Source organism: Mus musculus, chromosome 7, assembly GCF_000001635.26.
Source record: "Mus musculus strain C57BL/6J chromosome 7, GRCm38.p6 C57BL/6J".
NCBI lineage: Eukaryota > Metazoa > Chordata > Mammalia > Rodentia > Muridae > Mus > Mus musculus.
Genome location: NC_000073.6, coordinates 111940243 through 111955350, shown reverse-complemented (window position 1 = coordinate 111955350; position 15108 = coordinate 111940243). Strand labels below are relative to the sequence as shown.

At 43.6% G+C, this 15108-nt stretch overlaps 1 pseudogene; it reads left to right on the top strand.

The window, feature by feature from the left end:
• Nucleotides 1–8020: 8020 nt before the first annotated feature.
• Gm23345 lies at nucleotides 8021–8170 on the top strand (annotated as a pseudogene).
• Nucleotides 8171–15108: the final 6938 nt, after the last annotated feature.

Sequence of the window (15108 nt, the reverse complement as noted above, 5' to 3'; positions counted from 1 at the left end):
GGGTAATTCCTTGTATTTCATTTGAATTGTGTACAGAGCATCCCAGTCTTGAGAAAACTATGCAGTGAAGACCTACACAGATACTCCACAGATGTGGTATTTCTCCTCTTTCTCATGGGTGGTTCTGGCTATGGACCATCCTTGTAAGGGTTATAGAAAAAGTCCTTCTGGACATTTCAAGAGATGGTAGTGAGTTTTCCTCAAGGCACAGGATTCCCTAAGACACACAATACCCCACACTTTGTACTTTGTGTTTATAGATTTCTAGGATCCCCCCACCGTATGTCTGTGTATAACTGTATGTTGTGTATGTGTTTGTGTGTGTATGTCTGTGTGTGTGTATGTGTAACTGTATGTTGTGTGTGTGTGTGTGTGTATGTGTAGAAGCCAGAGGTAGATTTCAGGTGTCTTTCCTCATTGCTTCCTCATGTAGTTTTGAGGCAGGGTACCTCATTAGTTGATCTGGTATTTGTCAATTCAGCTACGCTGACTGTCCCTATCTCTTCAGCACTGGGATCACGAGCAGGTGCCACCTTCCCTGCTCAGCGTCTTCATGTGACCACACTCAGCTGATTTACTTAGGTTCTTGGGACCAAACTCAGGTCCTATGCTTGTGCGACAGCATTTTACGAACTGAAGCCATCTCACCAGCCTTCCCTCCCCTGCTTCTTAAACCTCAGCTTCCTTGCCTGCCCAAATCTTTTTGGGTGGTTTCTTCATTGTCACATTTAACATGGATGGGGATAGTCCCTGGTGTCTGCTAGGCATCTTGTCCCTGAAAATCCTTTGCTCTTGGAAGATGATTCTATGACTTTCTGCTTGGATGGAGTCATCTTAGCAGATAACTACTAGAGTCTCTAAGATTTTAACACATTTCCAGAGTGGAGTTTGTCGATCTCATTGTCACCTTTCACTTGAAGCTCCTGTGCTTGCATAATTCGTTCATTTTCTCCTGCCCTTGCCTGTTTCTGAGAAAGAAGACATTTTGCTTAAATCAGCCAGCTAGCATCCCTCCCACCCCTCCCATCGCTCCCATCCCTCCCATCCCTCCCACCCCTCCCATCCCTTCCACCCCTCCCAACCCTTCCATCTCTTCCATACCTACCATTCTCCTTTTTACACAAATGTTGGTCTAGTCAAACCCACCAGGATTGGTCCACCAAGTCCTGCAGAATTTTGTGTTCTCTGTTGCTTCTCTGCTTTGTGAGCCTGCAGCTCCTTCTGAGAAGGAAATAGTGCCAAGTATCAAGACCTAAAAGGTTCTAAGCTCAGACCCCTGTTTCTGGAGGCCATCACATACAACCCTCAGAACAGACCTACAAGGCTGGAGCTTTGACTCCCATTCTTCAGGTAGAAACAGTAACTGGACTCACCTAGCAAGGTTTGGAAAACCATCTGATACACCCCACTCTTGTGCCCCCATACTGCTCTGAGGGGTGCCAGTCTGATGTGCCCTGGTAGCTGATGGGTGATGTGGGAGGGTATTGAAGCAAATGCTTGTCTTTGGCTTTCTTTTCTGTCTAGCCATTGTAGTAGGCACTGTGTTTCCTGTCGGTGGAGTCTAAGGACTATGTTCTTGTTTCCTTACTCATCAGTGTCTTTAGCTACACACACACACACACACAAATCTATATTCTGGATACACACACACACACACACACACACACACACCTGGGGGGGGGTTCAGGTAAGATGGGGGTTTCTTACCACCCTGTGGGACTCTTAGTCACCCCGTTATGGGGATCCACTCAGTTCAGCATCAATAATAAACCTCAAGTTCACATACTACGTTTTAACTGCTGTGATAGTACCTCACATAATCAACAAAAAGGGGGTGTTTATTTTGACTAGCGTATCAGAGGCTTCAGTCCATGACCTCTTGGTCACTAGGCATGACTAAGGGCATAGTGGAGCAGAGCTGCTCAGCTACCTCAGGGTAGCCAGGAATCAGAGATAGTCAGGGAGGGGCCCAGGCTAAGATACAGCCTAAAAGGCATGTCCCTGGTGCCCAATTTCTCCTCCATATCAGGAGTGGCCAACCTTTTGGTTTCTGTCGGCCATATTAGACAATGGAGAATTGTCGTGGACCACACATTAGATTCTGCCTCTAAAACTCTATCACCTCCAGTAAGTCGATCATTTATAAATCTATCCTTGGATTAATCCATTGATCAAGTCAGAGTCCTTGTGATCCCATCATAGACAGTTGACTGGATCACTTTATATCCAAACCATGATATTAACTCATGAGGGCTTCCTCTCATTGTCTTTTTGGTTTTGTGTGCTTTTAACTTAGCTTCTCCTCCTCCTCCTTCCAGTTCTTCCTCCTCTTCCACACATAGTCATTACAAAGACATCTTCAAGCACTTCCCTAAGATTCCCTCCTAGGACAGTTGGGGTTAGCTTCTGCAGACTTCCATGAAGTCTGGAATGTGACAGGACACTTGTCACAATGGCTTGTGGGCAGATGTGGCTGGAGGAGGTCGCTGAGCTTTCAGGAAAGGCCCTACAAACCCCATCTTTCCTGCTGCAGGGAGCTGACAGAATAGTTCTCGTGTAATCCCAAAGGTGGCTGGACTGAGGGGCAGTCTTCAGGGAGCTTCTTGTTTGAAGCTGTGGCGGGTAGAGCTTGTTGCCAGTTCTTCCCTGCTCAGTTCCATGCTTGTTATCACAAAGGCCAGCTGATTCTTTGACCTTTGCTTTCTTGTCATGTAAGGAGCTAATTCCTTCTATCAGGGTGGTGGGGACTGAGGTAGAGTGGTTACTATTGCCCCATGCCTAGGGAGTTAGTTCTTTGCAGAGATCTCAGCTTTGGCAAATGCAGGGCAGAAAGGAAGTTTGGGACAAGTCAATATGAAGCAGAGTGGAAATTTATGAAAACCATAAAGGTGTGTAGGGAAAGAATAAAGCAGACATGTGTGTGTGTGCACACGTGCATGTGCAAGTGTGCAAGTGCATACACGTATGTGCATATGTAACTTATAAAAAAGTTGTGCCTTTGAAATAGATCTATCTGTCTGTCTGTCTGTTATATTTCTTGGCTTTCTAATTTATATTGATCAATGTAATTGACAAGGTTTAGAGGTTAAGGAATTTGTTTTTGTAAACAAAGTTGTTACGTGGGTTTATGAAGGGTGGTGTTTAGATTTAGGAATGAGAGCGGAATGCTAAAATCTCAGCTCTAGATAATTCTGGCCCTAAGTGAACACAGCTTGTTTATTCTCTTTTGATGTCTCTATTTGAGGTACCTTTAGAAAAAAAAACGCTCATGGCCTCTGTAGGCAATTTGGGCTTTGTCAGTGGTGTGGGAGGTTCTCTGACTCTGCCATTAGGAAAGGCAAAGCAGATCCCTAGATAAAAGGCCTCTCTGCCCCCAGGCTTTCATTCTCATGTTGCCATAAATGTCTACCTCTCCACTCCTTTCCTATCTGCAAAGTCCCCAAGCCTCTCTTTCTCTGACTGTACCACACTTGGCCTCGCACAATGGGAAATGGGTACAAAGCACATTTTAAAAGGATCCGAGATGGATGACAGAGATGAGACAGGAAAAGAAGGCAGAGGTTCTGTTTCTTGTTTAAGCATTAGTTGGCCTGAAGGGGACATCCCTAATTACTTCATGGATGCCAGAGATCTTGTGGGAGAGTCTCTTTTTTCTTCTCATGATGTCCCCTGTCATCTATTCATGCCATGGCCACTGGAAATGGTCCTTCCCCAACCCTTTTCACTTTTCACCAGCTGCTAGATTGTATCTTTTTCCAAATCACAGAGTTACTGATTTTATTCTGCCTTCCTGCTTTTATAGTCTTGATAGAATTGCCTGTTCACCTGGTTCCACCAATTGCACAGCCGACACTGAAGGCTTTCCAGAGCTAGATGCCTTTAGTCATTCACCAACCTTCCCAATTTGTGTCACACACATGAAGAGTCAAGCGCTTAGATTTGCTGCCTAGAAAAAGACCCCTGTTCCTTTCTTTCCAATAAGAAACAAGCTATTAGGTCAAGACAATCACTTAGTAACCTCCTGCTTCACTGGACTGTTGATTCAATTATACCCAGATGATAGTGTTTTTGAGCCTGCAATGGGAAACTCTCTAGGTCAGGTAGACTCTGCGTTCTTGAAAGACTTGGTCACACCTATAGATCCCCAAACTCAGTTTTTCCTGGACAGGATATAGGTTATACTGTATCCTGATGCCCATCACCCAGGAGCCTGGAGTTACATTACCCTTGAGTCTAATGGTAAAAATGAGCTCTTCATATTTGAGACAGGCTGAAAAGTTCTGATACTTCCTGCCTCTGCATTACAAGTTGCCAGGTTGTCTGTCTAATGCCTACCTTGTTCCTGCCTAACTACAGTTCCTTGAAATACAATCCCTCTCCATGACTAGGCCTCAAACTCTCCTATCTGTGCATTCGAGACTTATACTATTCAGTGTCATTCCTCCTAGTTGGAGTTGGTGCTAAAGCGTAGTAGCTCCTATTCCCACTGTTTCCCAGGAATGTGTGGATCATAGGAACTATCTCTGTACATCTCTCCCTATACCAAATCCCTTTATTCTCAGTAGTTTGTTAACCACCTGTGTCTTTCCCTAACATGACCAGTGGCCACACTTTGTCGAAGTCACAGGCAGTAAGCTGTGCTTGCCAGAACCTGACCCTTGGGCCACCTATCTGGATACCCTTGCTTGAATCTGGCTGAAATCCAACAAATATTCAAAGATTCCCCACCGTATACTGTGCAGTAAGAGAGCCAGACAAGTCTCAGTCGGGATCCCAGGGTCTGAGCACTTCTTCCTCTGCTGTCTGTCTCTCATTGCTCAGATGCCACTACACTGCTCATCACAGCCCCATCAGCAAAGCAGAACATCTCATCGCTAGGAGTGAGACCAAAAGCAATACAGGCTGAAATCTTATTAGCTCAGGCAGCCGTGGCACCGGGGCTGCAGCTCTCAAGGTAACAACATTTCCATTTGTCTGGGGGAGATCTGTGGAGCCTTAGGATGTTTTCCACTCACAGTGGTGGAGGGGTTTTTGGATCTTGGATGACTCATAATCTGATGGAAATAAAAATATAGCCATGCTAACGTAAGACCCATTGGGATTTGGTGCTTACTCAGGGACTGCCTTGAAGTCTATGTCTCTGATGCTTCATAGCTTTAGGCAAAACCATTGCCTAACTAACAATGATGACAAGGATAATGACAAAGCTGGAAGAAAATCCAGGGGGAGAAAAGGCATTTATTGTGCTTCTGAAATGTGCCAGTCTGGGTAGAAATGGAATTATCAAATACTAGGATTTCCTGCCACAAATTTCAAACTGTGGGCTCAGAGTGAATACTTTGTTCTTTTAAGGTATATGAGAAAGTTTTGTCTTTTAAAACCACCTCTGGTATAAATTTTCCTTTTTACTCTGAAAAACTATAAGCTTCTTACACTATAAGCTACTTTTCTTTATAGAACTATGAAGCCCTTCTTCAGATGCAGTCAGATGTTATTGCTGAAAGACAGGGGATAAATTAGGGATAAATATACCCCTGTATTATTAAAATTCTTCCTCCACAGACTTGATTCACCATTTAAACATTCATCTTACCAGAACTGCAAATGGATGAAAGGTGTGTGTGTGTGTGTGTGTGTGTGTGTGTGTGTGTGTGTGTGTGTGTGTGTGTAGTTTCATACATATCTAAAGGGGTTACCATATAGACACAAAACAAGGACCTGGCATATACAGACATTGCTTTCTGGTCCCAGGCACCTCCAGCTTTTTTTGGCTGTCCTTATGAGGATGGATTAGGATGCCATTCCTGGCCACGATTGCCATGTGTCCTGGGTGTCTGTGAGAGGTGTGCTGACTTTTTCAGGTATGACTCAGAGTCCAGAACTCATTTCCAGACATTTCCAGGTTCTTATGTCTTGAAGCAAAGAAACAAAAATTGAATCAGGGACATATAGATAGTGATAGAAATAGGGACAGTTTAGTAAGAAAGAGAAAGGCACTCCTAGAAATTCAAATGGGCCAGCCAGTTGGGAAAAGCTTGAGGCCTGCAAGCCCTGGGCCACCAGAGTGTGAACATTTGTATAGCGCCTACCTTCCCAGCATTTGGAGATTGCTCAGAGGTGCCAGCCCCTTTCCATGGATGCTCTTCTGTTACACATAGCATCCCACCTCAGGATTGCCCAGCCTTCTTCTTCTAAGTCTGGTTTCTTTCTCAGGTCAATCTTGCTGCTTCTGGAACCCCCTCCTCGGTTCTCCTACCTCAGCTTGAAACCTTGTTCCTTGATCTTTTCATAATTAAGCTTTAAAAAAATGGCAGAAAACACCGGAGATGGTGGGCTTCTAGCTGTTTAAACCAACACATCACCAGTGAATCTTGCAAAATACAGCTTTCAGTCTACTAGATGTGCAGAGGCATTGCTGGGGGCTCTGTGGGTGGAGCTGCTCTGATTTCAGTAGAGCAGTGGCAGGTGGTTGATAAGTACACTTTACACACTGCAGTGAAGGGCTAGCGTTGTTAGCTCAGCGAGGGTCGCAAGAACCTGACAAAAGGAATCCATTGCTTTTGCTTTAAGGAAAATCCTTAAATCCGGTTGATTTAAGGAAATCTATCACTTTGGAAAATGTATGGATCCTTTCCAGATCCTCAATATCAAGGAGCTAACAGCACTCCTTCATATGATTGTTATGATTTTCAGAGACATTGCTCTTTGGAATTGGTTGTCGTCGTGTCCAGTCTCTCATGGGCTTTTAATTAGTGCTTTTGGCATCCGAACACACCTTGTAGTGTAAGACTCAAGTTCCAATCGATAGAATACATGTGGGCCTAGAAAACAACGTGGGAGTCTATGCTCAGGACATTTGTGCGCAGTGAGTCCCCCAGAAAGTGCAGCTCCAGCCCGAAGGGTCTAGAGTCAGAGTCTTTCAGTGAGAAAGAGTGGTGTCTGGGCTAACTCATTACCGTCTGTGGATGGAGCTTCCTTCCACTGTAGGCTAGCCCATAGATGTCCAATACTGCCATTCTCATTTGGTGACGTTGGGCTCCATTCCATCTAGAGAGAGGATCTAGGTTGTTATTGACCTTTCATGCTCTCCTATATAAAATTTGTATTCTATCTATTAGCAAATAAAAGATTGTACAAATTCCTAGTATACATGCACTGTTTTGACATATCTGGGAGTGATAAGCTGCCTAATCAAGCCAATTAACATATCTATCACCTTGCATCCTTATTTTTTATGGTGACATTTCAAATCCACTCTCTCAGCAACTTTTTAAGGTATGCAATACATTATTATTAACTATGGTCACCATTTGAATAATGGATTTCTAGAATTCTTCCTGTTTAATAGAAACTGGTATCGTTAAAAACATAACCACCATTCTGCAATTTGCTTCTGTAAGTTTAATCTTTTCCGATTCTGCATACCAGTGAGATCCTGTTGCATTTAGTTTCCTATGCCTAGCTTATCTTATTTGATAGAGTGCCCTTCAGGTCGATCTGTGCTGTTATAAGTGACACAACTTCCTTCTTTTTGTAAGGCCAAGTAGTTGTCATTATGTATTTCCACAATGTCTGTTTATCCAATCAGCTGTTGATGCACATGTAGGTTAATTCAACAACGTGGCTGTTATGAAGGAGGTTGCAATCAACATAGGGATGTAGGAATCTCTTTGATACATTGATTATATTTACACACACACATACATACACATACAAGTAGAATATGGCCTCTACACTTTTAGAATTTTGAAGAGTCTTTACACATTGGTCTTTAATGGTTACACTAGTTTTCACTGTTGTACAAAGATTCTCTTCTTTCTACATACTGCAATACTAGTTATTGTTCACTGTTTTATTACTCAGCATGTTTTTTTTTAATTGATTCTTTGGGAATTTTACATCATACACCCTCATCATACTCATTTCCCAGTCCTTCCACGTCCACTCTGAGGATTGTCACAGAAGCCTTCCATGTCCCTCTTTACCAACTGTGTATCTGTAGTTGCCATCACTGTCAAAGATTGCTTTTTGGCCTTTTGGCTAAGATCAAGTGTAGTATCTGTTCTTATCAGTTTAATGTCTTCTACTTTTTAATAATAAGCTATTTGGACTGGCATAATATTTCATTGTAAAACCAGTTTGCATTTCCCTGGTGATTAGTGATGTTGAGTTCCTTTTCACATACCTGTTGGACTTGTGTAGGTCTTCATTTGCTAAGTTCCCAATTAAGTCCTTAGTCCAAGTTATTTGTTTATGCGTGATTGAATTTCTTATATATCCTGGATATTGACTTTTTGACAGATTTATTATTTATAAATATTTTCTCTCATTCTGTAGGCTGTCTCTTTATTATCTTGATTGTTCTCTTGATATATATAATATTTTTTTAGTGTGATACAATCACATATACCTACTTTCTTTTATTGTCTGTACACACACACACACACACACACACACACACACACACGCACACCAAAAGAGAACCCAAAATCTTTGCCCAGAACAATGTCATTGTTGCCATTTTTCTCTTCCCATAGGTTGAAAGTTTGAGGTCTTACATTTAAATCTATAGTCTATTTTGAGCTTTTTTTTTTTTAAACAGGTGAGAACCAGGGTTTTAGTTTTTTATTCTGCCAGTGGCTTTCTGTTCTGTCTTTTTATTATTTTCTTCTAAAGATGAGTTAGTGAAGCATTATCAGTTAAATCACCAGAGTTAACTAATCCTCAACCCTAGATTTGAGATCTTCGAATTCTGACAGGATCTTAACGGATATCATGGCATGCAACAGTTTTAACAAGCACAGTTTTAATTAACTTAAAAAATGCCATCTATAGCATCACTGCTTCGAAAGGCATTTTAGGGGGGGCTGGAGAGATGGCTCAGATGGCTGCTCTTTGGAAGTCCTGAATCCAATTCCTAGTAATCACATAGTGGCTCACAACCATCTATAATGGAATCTGATATCCTGTATGTCCTGTTCTGCATACAGACATACATGCAAATAGAGCACTTATACAAACAAACAAACAAGCAGGCATTTTGGGGTCAAGTCTGAGTGTCACGAGCAGCGGAAGGAGAGGCTGTCTTCTGCTTAGCAACTATGGCACCCTCTCATCCTCAGTTTCCTCATCTGAACGTGATGAGGAGAGAACTGAACTTCAAGTGCCTACCTTGAAGATTTCTCTTGTTTTCATTGTTGAAGATGGGACATGTGACATCAATTGAAACATTCCCTCCTGGACTCAGAAGGCGCTCACAATTTACTAGGTTTAGGAAGCTGATGAAACTTGCAAGACCCACAAGGCCTCACCTTACCATTATAAAGCAGCAGACTACTGTGGGGAAGAGGGTCGTCTCAGTGAGCTGTATGAAAGTTGTGCAGGAAGCACCAGGGATGCAGCTTTTGTCACTTGTCATCCATGCTGGGGTGGACTCTCTGATTATGCAGGTGTCTGAGGGTCATCCATGCTCCAGGAAGTATCCCCTCATAGACTCATTAGCTCACCGAGCTAGACTTGAGTCGTTTATTTGGTTTGTTGTGGGTGCTCTATCTGAGGTAAAGAAACAGGGAAAGTTACACAACAGGATGTTTTCCCAGTGTCTTCTGAGACTGACATTACCCAGCTCAACCTAGGCCTACTGACCTGTCCTAGGATGTTGCTGTAAGGTGGATTATTACAAAGGTGCTAAACTAGTTAGATGCCATTTTGTTCCCAGATCTAGTTCTAGAAGGACCCATGCTTCTGTCTTTGCCTTGCTTGTTCCTGCCCTTCAAGCCCATGTCTCCTCTTTCCTCCCTCTGCACCAATAGTTGGCTACACAGAGTTCCATTCTCATCCTCTAACTTGGCTCCTGGTCCATTCTGCTTGTCTCCCATTAAGATGTCTCTTGGCCTCCCCCTCCCCCTCCCTCTCTTTCTGATTTTGAGTTTTGAGGCTTTAAGAACTTTAAAAACCCTTTAATTGAAGTCAAGGTCTCAGGGCCCATAACATTTTAGGAAGCAGCCTGAGATGAGTGTCAGAGTATCTGTGGTTTCACCTGGGCTGTGCTGCTGCTGAGTCAGTTTCTCTATGTGAACCTGGGATGCAATGCCAGGTTCTTTCTTTTAGTATCTGGTGCAGAGCTCCTAAAACCCTTGGAAACTTCCTGAGGGGTAGGAATGCTAAATCTATCTTTTGCCCAATGCTTGGTTTCTGATGTCAGAGACTGACAGAGTGTTCCTAATCCCTTTGGAAATTCCTCTGAGACAGGAGTGTCTTCTGTTACAAGGTGAGTCTTGATGGCCACTGAACCATCCTGTTCACCAGAAAGACCAAGCTATAATTAGAAGCTGGAACTTCCTATTTTCCACCCCTTCCTCAGGCCAGTAAGGAGGGATCGGAGACTGAGTTTAAAATTACGTTGCACCTACATGACACAGTTTGGAGAGCTTCCAAGTAGCTGAACTTAAGGGGGTTTCTGAAGAGTCTCTTTCAAAGAGATGGCGTAGTATTTCTCAGCTCCTTCCACCACAGCAATGGAGTCCACGAAGTTCTTCATGTGGTTACTCAGTTACTCAGAGTTATCCTGTTCGGGATTAACATCACAAACAAGTAACAAAAAAAAAAAAACAAAACAAAACAAAAAAACAACCAAACAACCAAACAAAAAAACAACCAAACAAAAAAAAAAAAAACAACAAAAAAACCAAAAACAACCCCCCCAAAAAAACCCACTTCTCTCTGAGCTCTGGGGGCTGTCACAGTAAATTAATCAAGCCAGAGGAGAGACAGTCATAAAAATAATTCTGCATTAATAACCAGCTGTTTCGAAGTGAATTTACAACTGTGGCTGGCATCTGAAATGGTCTTGTGAGACCCAGTCCTTAACCTTGGAACCCAATGCTGTCTCTAGGTAGATGGTGTCAGAATTAAGTTGAATTAGAACCCAAATCATGCTGCTGAAGGATCTCTGCTGTGTGTGTGTGTGTGTGTGTGTGTGTTTTAAGTTTTTATACCTGGTCATAAAAATATTTTATTGGATGTTGAACATATGACTTGATCTTGGTCTCTCCACATAAAATTCCAACCAAACAAAGTGTAAGTGGTGGGTATAATTGTCCTTCTTCCAGAATTCAGTGGTTTGGTGAGTTTAAAAATAAAGAATATCAGGTCACACTATAGGTGGTTGTGAGCCACCATGTGGTTGCTGGGGAATTGAACTCAGGGCCTCTGGAAGAACAGACAGTGCTCTTAGCCACTAAGTCACTCTCAAGCTGATAGAGCACTCATATACATAAAATAAATAAATCTTAAAAAAATAAAGACTGTCTCATCAGAGAGGCTTCATCTAGCAACTGGTGGGAGTAGTTGCAGAGACCCACAGCCAAACATTAGGTGGAGATTGGGGAATCTCAAGGAAGAGGGGACAGAAAGAATGTAGGAGCCAGAGGGGTTGAGGACATCATAAGGACACAGCCCACAGAATCAATTAATCAGGGTTCATAGGGGCTCACAGAGACTTAGGTGACAATCACAAAAACTGAAAGGCTCTGAGTTAGGACCTCTGCATATATGCTATGGTTACGTGACTTCGTATTCTTGTGGAACGCCTAACAGTGGGATCAGGCACTGTCTCTGACTCTTTTCGCCTGCTCTTGGAACTCTTTCCTTCTATTGGGTTGCCTCATCTGGCCTTGATATAAGGGTTTGTGCCTGACCTTATTTTATCTTGTTATGCTGTGTTTGGTTGATACCCCAGGGAAGTCTGGTCTTTTTTGAAGGGGGTCTTGGGGAGAGAGGGGCTAGGAGTAATGGAGAGAGGGGAGACTGTGGTTGGCATATAATGTATGGAAATAATAGATAGATAGATAGATAGATAGATAGATAGATAGATAGATAGATAGAGATTATCATAAGTAATGAAAAACCATGGAGGAAAGGAGAGAATGAGCTACTGTGAGGTGAGAAACCCACTACACCTCAGCCTGAATGTGTCTGCAGTAAACCAGGAGAGAGGAAAGTCTCAGAAGCAAGAAGACTTTACAGCACTTCTACCCAAGGCTGTAACTCACTCAAGACTGTACTGAGGCTGTAAACTGCAGAGAGCTCCTCTTGACGAATTTACGAGGGTCTGAGAGCTCTATATTTGCTCTAGAGACATCTATTGTTTGTTTATAATGCATGCATGCATGCTTAATTTGCAATAAACCGGGAGGCACTACTCCACACAGAGGCAGTTCACCCAGCCTCAGTGCTGTCTTGGAAGAATGATGCAGTTCAGGGAGAATTTATTGTTTTGTTCTGAAAGCGGAAGAAATTTTAGTCGTTTCTTCGTTGGTGAAGGGTCATCCTGGTGTGGTTGGAGGAGAGGTGATTCTGTTAAGAAGAGGGTGTGAAAGGTCTGGGGAGTCCTTGTGTGTCTCTGACTCAGATATCCTCCCCCCAGAGTCCTGCACCATTTGATCCCTGAGTGATTGCCCCATATAAATGAACTTCCCAGGTGAACGACAGGCACTGGCAGATTCTGCAGAAGACTTCTGGTCCTGACGACGCGTCTTTGGATCAGCTAGGTCTCCTGGTAGAGGAAGGTAGTCTGGTCTGGTTAGGGTGCTCTAGAAGAGCACACAGGGGCTGGATTAACACTGGTAGGTGGCCAGTTCTCCAGAAGAAGGGAAGGACACTGAAGTTAGCTGAGTCTCATGTACTCGTCCTACTATAATATCTTTATTTTATTCATTTATTTTATATGTGTGAACGCCTGAGTGAACTTATGTATACCATGTGCATACAGAAACCTGTGGAGGCCAGAAGAGAGTGTAGGATCCCCAGAACTGGATGGAGTTACAGGTGCTTGTGAGCGCTGCTGTGTGAGTGCTGGGAACTGAACTATGGCCGTCTGAAAGAGTGTGAAGTGCTCTTAGTCACTGAGCCAGCTCTTCAGACTCATGATATAAGATCTTTAAACCCCATTTATTTCAAGGTATTTGGGGTTGGAATCATTACCCTCAGCTTCTACTTTAGGTTTCATCATCACAGGGGGAGTCAGATTCATTCCATCAGGAAGAGCTGGAAGCAACTTCCTTGCTTATTGTAACAGCCATCGTTCCCAGACTGTGTGCTTATGGCCTTACTGGGGTTGTCTTCCAGGGAAGGTGCTTCTGGGGTGGGACACCCTACTTTTTTCTCCAGGGTGGGCTCTGTTGGAAAGTTAGATCTTTGAGTGGGTGTGAAGTATCTTCCTGTTGTCACTAGCTGGAATCCTTCATGCTTAAAGCATTTGTCTGCTGTCATCTTGTGTGACAAAATTTTTCCTAAGAAGATGCAATACCCATGTCTCCTCAGATAGGAACTCCTCAACAGATTGAAGTATGGATACCACCATAGTCCATCTTGGTGAACCAATGAGTTTTATTTGGGTTACTTCCAGGAGCAAAACTCACTGCAAGACCATCACTAAAGCTCAATCCAGCATGGGTGACAGCTCACAGGGCTTGGAACTTGGAGCACACTGCTCAGCCTGCAGGCAGCTCAACAGGTTGGAGTGTCCAATCCAGGTCCCTTAGTTGGTCTAAATCTCTTCCAGGCAGCTGCTCTGGTCTCAGAGTCTTCTTCACAGCGCTCCTTCCTTCAGCCTGAGGGAACTCGGAGCTTTCATTGCTTACTCTGGCAGGGAGGGGCCTCAGTTTCAGAAATTTCCAAACGTTTTTGAGTAACTAGTTTTTGAGTTGTTTACCCCAAGGCTTCCTGCAGCATGGGATGTTTTAATCCCGCAGGAGGGAAGTGTCACACAAATCACCTTTACCAAAGAGCTCAGTTTTATGAGTCAATGTCCTGGAGAGGATTGTGACCTGTCTGTGTAGATACTGAACATTCTTGTACAACATTCAGTCACACATGGAGGCACAAAAGTTGTCATTTAGAATGTAAGTTTTAAGACATTAAGCATATTCTCTGCCTGTGCTTAGTTCTATAGGCTCTTATAGCATATCTGCCACAAATTTATTCATTTAATACTGTAGACTGTATTATTGAACAAAAGGGGAGCTTTGTGGCATTGGTCTTTTGTAAGCTAGGTAAATTCTGTGTCACACGTAGCTTACGAGCTGGTCCTCTGAACTTCTGTATGGGGACTGGAGATGGCATGTCTCAGAGCTCACCTGATGCACTAGAATTTATCTCACAGTTACATTATAGAACCTTGGGCTTTCTCTTGGGTCAGCTGGAGTATTCCCCTTTGTGATGGTCGGGCCAAAGGTGTGTTTTCCTTGCTTGCCTGCAGGGCCACTGAGGATCAAGCCAGGCACAGTGGAGCCAGGGACACACTTGAAAGTACTGGGGTCCATAGGGAGGAGTTGCTTTGGTGGTAGTGTTATACCAAGGCTGAGAAGAGAAGCAATTAGCCAACATGGAGGGGATCCTCTAGCTTAGTACCTGAAGGGGCTCTGGGTACTGATTTGTATTGTCTAGGTCTGACTGATGTTCCTCAGTGCCGAGGTCTTTCCTTCTCACTTTCCTACACGTTCCACTTTCAAGCCATTAACGGTTGCTTAACACTTACTATATCCTAGTGATTTCTAGTGTGATCAGCATCTGTCATCCACCTGTTCCCTGCATGTGGCCCAACCATGACAACCTCAGGTGACAGAGAGAGCCCCCACCTAAAGCTCTATAGTGAGGGTTTCACGTCCTTCTCTGAGCTTTCTGCATTCTGCCTTCTCAGATAGCCCACATGGTTCAACAGAGGGACCCAGAGTCGCAGGAGTATATGTTGTGCAAATCCCCTGAAGGCCTTCAGAGAAGCATCTGAGAGAAAAGCTACCCAGTCGGAGAGAAGCCCCTTGCCTGAAGCTCTGAGTTCAGAGTCACTCACAAAGAGTCATATCTATAAACAACCACCTGCTGCCATCTTCTCCAGCCTCAGTGTTAACACCATTCCTAGTCACAGTGGGTTTGTCATTGCTTGCCTTACACCACACTGGCACCTCGGTTGCTTTACATTCCAGAGCTTTTCTGCATGTTGCTAGAGTCAGTTCACTCATTCAGACTTGCCTTCTTATCTCCTTCCAGTCAGCCGCCCTCCATGAATATTCTGCATATCTGGCTATGTGCAGATGGCGCTTGCTCGAC